This window comes from Carlito syrichta, unplaced genomic scaffold (assembly GCF_000164805.1).
Source record: "Carlito syrichta isolate Samal-C Ts95f unplaced genomic scaffold, Tarsius_syrichta-2.0.1 Scaffold302328, whole genome shotgun sequence".
Taxonomy (NCBI): domain Eukaryota; kingdom Metazoa; phylum Chordata; class Mammalia; order Primates; family Tarsiidae; genus Carlito; species Carlito syrichta.
In genome coordinates this window covers 370,473-376,068 of record NW_007246424.1, presented here as the reverse complement: position 1 = coordinate 376,068, position 5,596 = coordinate 370,473, and the positions used below count along the sequence as shown (strand labels likewise).

The following is a 5,596-nucleotide window of genomic DNA, read 5'->3' as shown; positions in this document are numbered from 1 at the left end:
CATATCTACTATATCATTATAAATTTTTAAAATTTCTCTTTACATTTCCACTGGTTTTTCTCATATAAGTTGAAGTTCTGTTATTAAATACATAAATATTTAATACCATTATGTCCCTTGATGAAATGATCCTTTTTAAATTATAAATTGACCTCCTTTATTTCTGATCAGATTATTTGATCTTAAATCTACTTTGAGATTAATATAGTCAGTCACTTAAACTTTCTTTGAGTTAGTGTTTTCATAGTATATATTTTCCAGCTTTGTACTCTTAATCTCCTTGTGTCCTTATATATGTGTTTCTTATTTACTTGTTTGTTTGTTTGTTTGTTTTGAGTTGGAGTCTCATTCTGTCACCCTGCTGGAATGCAGTGGCAAGTTCACATTCACCACAGTCCCAGCCTGCTGGGCTCAAGCAGCCTTTCCACCTCAGCTTCCCAAGTAGCTGGAACCACAGGCACGTACCCCACGCCCAGCTAACCTTTTGATTTATTGTAGACACAAAGTTTCACCAAGTTGTCCAGGCTGGTCTCAAACCCCTGGGCTCAAGTGATCCTCCTGTCTCTACCTCCCAAATTGCTGGGATTACAGGCATGAGCCACTGCACCCGGCCAAAGTATGTTTCATATAGGCAGTATATCCAGTCTTACAATTTCTGCTTTTAATAGGGGTGTTAGGATTAGTTACATTTAATGTGCTCAGGTTTAAGGCTATCATCTTGCCATTTGCTCTCTATCCCTTCTGTTCCTTGCTCCCTTTCCCCCTTCCCCCCATTTTTCTTGCCTTCTTTTGTATTAATTGAATATTTTGTTATTCCAATATCCCCTCAGGTAGTATTATACAACTTCACATATGTTATGAGACTATTTTCAATAGAGTGCTTCCATTTCTTTCTTCCCAAGCTGTGGCTATTGTCATACATTTTGCTTTTGCAGACATCACAAACCCACACTACATTGTTATTATTTTTGTTTACATGGTCAATTATTGTTTTAAAATGTTTTAAAACCAGAGAAAAATTACTTAATTGTGCAGTTACCATTTCCTATTCTCTTCATTTCTTTATGAAAATCTAAATTTCCATTTGGCATCATTTTTCTTCTGTCCGAAGATATTCTTTTAAGATTTTCTGTAGTGTCTGCTACTGATGACTTTGCTCCACTTTTACATATCTGAAAAAGTCTTTAATTCACCTTTGCTTATGAAAGATATTTTTTATGGTACAGAACTCGGATAACAGGGTTTTTTTCCAGCTTCATAAAGATGTTACTCTACTGTCTTCTCTCATTGTTTCTCACAAGAAATCTATTAGAATTTATATCTTTATTCCTCTCTATATAATACAATTTCCCTCCCCTTTGACTGCATTTAAGAATTTTCTTATGTTTTTTAAAACAGTTTTTAAAACAATTTTTACATTTGAAAAATTTGATTATAATGGACCTTCATGTATCTTTTTCTTTTTATGCTTCATGTGCTTGGGTTCTGTTGAACTTTTTGGATCTCTAGATTTATAGTTTTAATGAAATCAGAAAATGTTTCAGACATTATATCTTCAAATATCTCTTTCTGTTCCCCACTCCTGCTCTCCTTTGAGAATTTCGGTTCCAGTTATATTAGGCTTCTAAATTCCTTCAGCATACTAATGCTATTTTTATTTTTAATTCTTCTTTTCTTTTGCTTCATTTTGGAAGTTTCCACTGATATGTCTGCAACTTCCCTGGTTCTTTCTTCTGCAAGGTCTAATCTGTTGTCAATCCCATTCAATGTACTTTTCATCTTATATAACACAGTTTTCCTTGTTAGGAGTGCGATTTGAGTCTTTTTTGGTATATCTTCCATATGTCTCTGTTAATTTTTTAAACTTATGAAATACATACAATAACTGGGTATTCTTGTCTGCTACTGTAACATCAATAATGCTCTGGGTTAATTTTAATCGATTTTTTTCATTGCAGATCATATTTTCCCTCATCTCTGCATGCCTGGTTATTTCTACCTTAATGCCAGGCAGTATAAGTTTCATCCTATTGGGTACTTGATGTTTTTGTATTCCTGCTTATATTTTTTAACTTTGTTCTGAGACATAATTCAGTTATTTGAAGTCAGTTTGGCCTGTTTGAGTCTTCCATTTAAGATTTGTTAGTAGTACCAGAGCTATGCTCAGTCTAAATATATCTCTTGCCCAACACTGAGGTAAGACCCCTTAGTGCACTCTCTCCAATGCTCTGTGCATCAAGAGGTTTTCTAGTCTGTCTAATGGGAATACACTCATCCAAATCTGGTACATATGCTGGACTCTAATCTTTTCAGTTGTTGTTATTGCTGTTGTTGTTGTTGTTGTTTCCCTGGGTTCCAGTAGTTTCTTCACACATATTCAATGATCAGTAATCAGCTAATCCTTGCAGAGGACCCTCTGCAGACTTCTGGAATTCTCCTTGTATGCTGCTCTCTCCTCCCTGGCACTCGGACTTATTAACTTTAGCTCTTTTGGTCTCCCCAGCTTCTCAGTTCTGTCTCTTCAACTCAGGAGGTCCACCAACTTGTCTGGCCCTACCCCATAGTCTAGAAACTCTTTTCAGGCAGAAGTTGGGGAAATTATAGGGCTCACCTCATTAGTAAACCTCTCTTGGGAATTACTCTTCATCATCGTCCAATATTCAGTGTCTTTAAAACCGTTCCGTATACTCTGTTGGCTTGTGGTTGTTTCAGAAGAGTTCTTTGGTCCCTCTTATTCATCTTGACTACAGGAAAAAGGCCCTGCCCAGTATTCTTTCAAATATATACCTTTTATGCTGTATCCTCTAGTGTCAATCTCTACTGCTCACAAACAAGAACGTGTATGACACATCGTGTTTGGATCCATCAATCCCTCCAAAGGGCAGAATCAGATGTGACATTTTTTCCTGTTTCAAAGGCTCCCCTTCCCCCCTGTTGAGGTGCCCATTAAGATCTTGTTATCCGTGGCAGATGCCTCCACCTCTCAGGTGATTTCCAGAGCTTGGATAAATGACTTTCACACTCGGCCCTCCCTCCTTACTTCCCTCCAACTCACTATGCCTCATCTTTTAGGGCTCTGCTTAAATGCCAGCTCATAAGGGAGCATCTTTCCTGACCCTTAGATTGGTTTGGGCTTCCCTGCTAAATATTGTCATAGCTTTCTGTACCACCTTATCATTTGTATTCCTTTCACACTATTATAATTACTTATTTTAAAAAATCTGTATCCTCCATTCAATTGTAATCTCTGTCCTGTTCTTTGCTTTATCCTCTTTGTAATGGCAGGCCCATAGTGAGTACTTACTAGTAATAGCACTTATAGCAAATAACTTTATAGTAAATACTTGTTGAATGGATGCACAAGTAAACCAATGAATCAATGAATGTACTTTACTTATAAGATGATAAACTGGAGTCTTCTGGATTAATTGATCAGATGGTTCTTGAAAAATGAAATTGTAACCTCAGTATTTTTAAAATGCAAAAACACTATCAACTTAATTTGAGAGAAATTGTAATTCCCACAGCAGGGAGAGAAGGGTGGTTTACTCAGTAAGAGTGATGTTCTAAGACCACCAGACATGGGGAATAAGATTTGTTTCTCCAGAGGAGAAAAGAACACAATGTCCAAACAAGTCAGACCTGGAAGGAAGCTTTGGAAACCAATGAGTTTACCCTTTTCTCTTACAGACAAAGATGGAGCAAGGAAGAGACCTGTTGAAGTCACTGGACTATTTGGTGGCAGAAGCTAGACTAGAAACTAAACCTCCTGATTCTCTTTTCTGTAGTTTTTCTGCCTCTCAACTTCCACATAGCCCCCTCCACCCATGACCATATCAATTTGAAATATAGTCTGGTGAAGTAAAGCTCCACAGATAATTTCAGGACTGTAATGGTGTCACTGATTTGCTGGACTTATTTTTCTGGGAGAAAAAAATATAACAAGTCACATCTTCCATACAGGAGAGTACTTCCTAATAAATCATGCAACTGGAACTCTGAAACAATCCCAAATGTTATACATTAATAATAGCACTAGCCATAAGCAAGTACTTAGACATGCAACCATCTGTAGGTACGAGTTTAAAAAATAGCAATGAGGGCTGCACGTGAGTTCTACCGTCTGGCTCTCCTCCGCTGCCACCATGAGCTTCACCACTCGCTCCACCACCTACTCCTCCAACTACCGGTCCCTGGGCTCCATCCCGCCACCCAGCCTGCGGCCCACCAGCAGCGCGGCCAGCGTCTATGCAGGCGCCGGCGGCTCAGGCTCCCGGATCTCTGTGTCCCGCTCCACCAGTTTCCGGGGCGGCTGGGGGCCCGGGGGCCTGGCCACAGGGATGGCCGGGAGTCTGGGGGGCATCCAGAGCGAGAAGGAGACCATGCAAGAGCTGAATGACCGCCTGGCCTCCTACCGGGAGAGGGTGAGGAGCCTGGAGACCGAGAACCGGAGGCTGGAGAGCAAACTCCGGGAACACCTGGAGAAGAAGGGACCCCAGGTCAGAGACTGGGGACCTTACTTCAAGACCATCGAGGACCTGAGGGCTCAGATCTTTGCAACTTCTGTGGACAATGCCCGCATCGTTCTGCAGATAAACAACGCTGATGACGTTAGGGTCAAGTATGAGACAGAGCCGGCCATGCGCCAGTCCGTGGAGAGCGACTTCCATGGGCCCCGCAAGGTCATCGATGACACCAACGTCACCCGGCTGCAGCTGGAGACAGAGATCGAGGCCCTCAAGGAAGAGCAGCTCTTCATGAAGAAGAACCATGAGGAGGAAGTAAAAGGCCTACAAGCCCAGATTGCCAGCTCTGGGTTGACCATGGAGGTAGATGCCCCCAAATCTCAGGACCTCAGCAAGATCATGGCGGACATCCGGGCCCAGTATGATGAGCTGGCTCAGAAGAACCGAGAGGAGCTGGACAAGTACTGGTCCCAGCAGATTGAGGAGAGCACCACAGTGGTCACCATGCAGTCCGCTGAGACTGGAGCTGCCGAGATGACGCTCACGGAGCTGAAACGTACAGCGCAGTCCTTGGAGATTGACCTGGACTCCATGAGAAACCTGAAGGCCAGCTTGGAGAACAGCCTGAGAGAAGTGGAGACCCGCTACGCCATGCAGATGGAGCAGCTCAATGGCACCCTGCTGCACCTGGAGTCTGAGCTGGCACAGACCCGGACAGAGGGCCAGCGCCAGGCCCAGGAGGAGGAGTCCCTACTGAACATCAAGGTCAAGCTGGAGGCTGAGATAGCCACCTACCGCCGCCTACTAGAAGACGGAGAGGACTTCAGTCTCAGTGATGGCCTGGACAGCAGCAGCTCCATCCAGACCATCCAAAAGACCACCCGCAAGAGAGTGGACAGCAAATTGGTGTCTGAGACCAATGACACCAAAGTTTTGAGGCGTTGAGGCGGCAGGAACAGGGCGTCCTTCAGGGAAGCAGGAAGTCAATAAAAAGTTCAGAGGTCATTGGATGTCATAAAAAAAAAAAAGGCATGATCAGACTAGAATCAGGAATTAAAAATAATCACAAAATTAAACCTAGTGGTTTCTTTTCATTACTCCAGCAGAAGTTAAAAAATAAAAGTAAACAC

The 5,596-nt window shown here is 42.2% G+C and overlaps 1 pseudogene across 1 annotated transcript; it reads left to right on the top strand.

Moving 5' to 3' along the window:
* The first annotated feature begins 4,115 nt into the window (after positions 1-4,115).
* LOC103258688 lies at positions 4,116-5,411 on the top strand (annotated as a pseudogene). Its single transcript, XR_504198.2, has one exon. The product of XR_504198.2 is annotated as a keratin, type I cytoskeletal 18 pseudogene (transcript).
* The last annotated feature ends 185 nt before the right edge of the window (positions 5,412-5,596 follow it).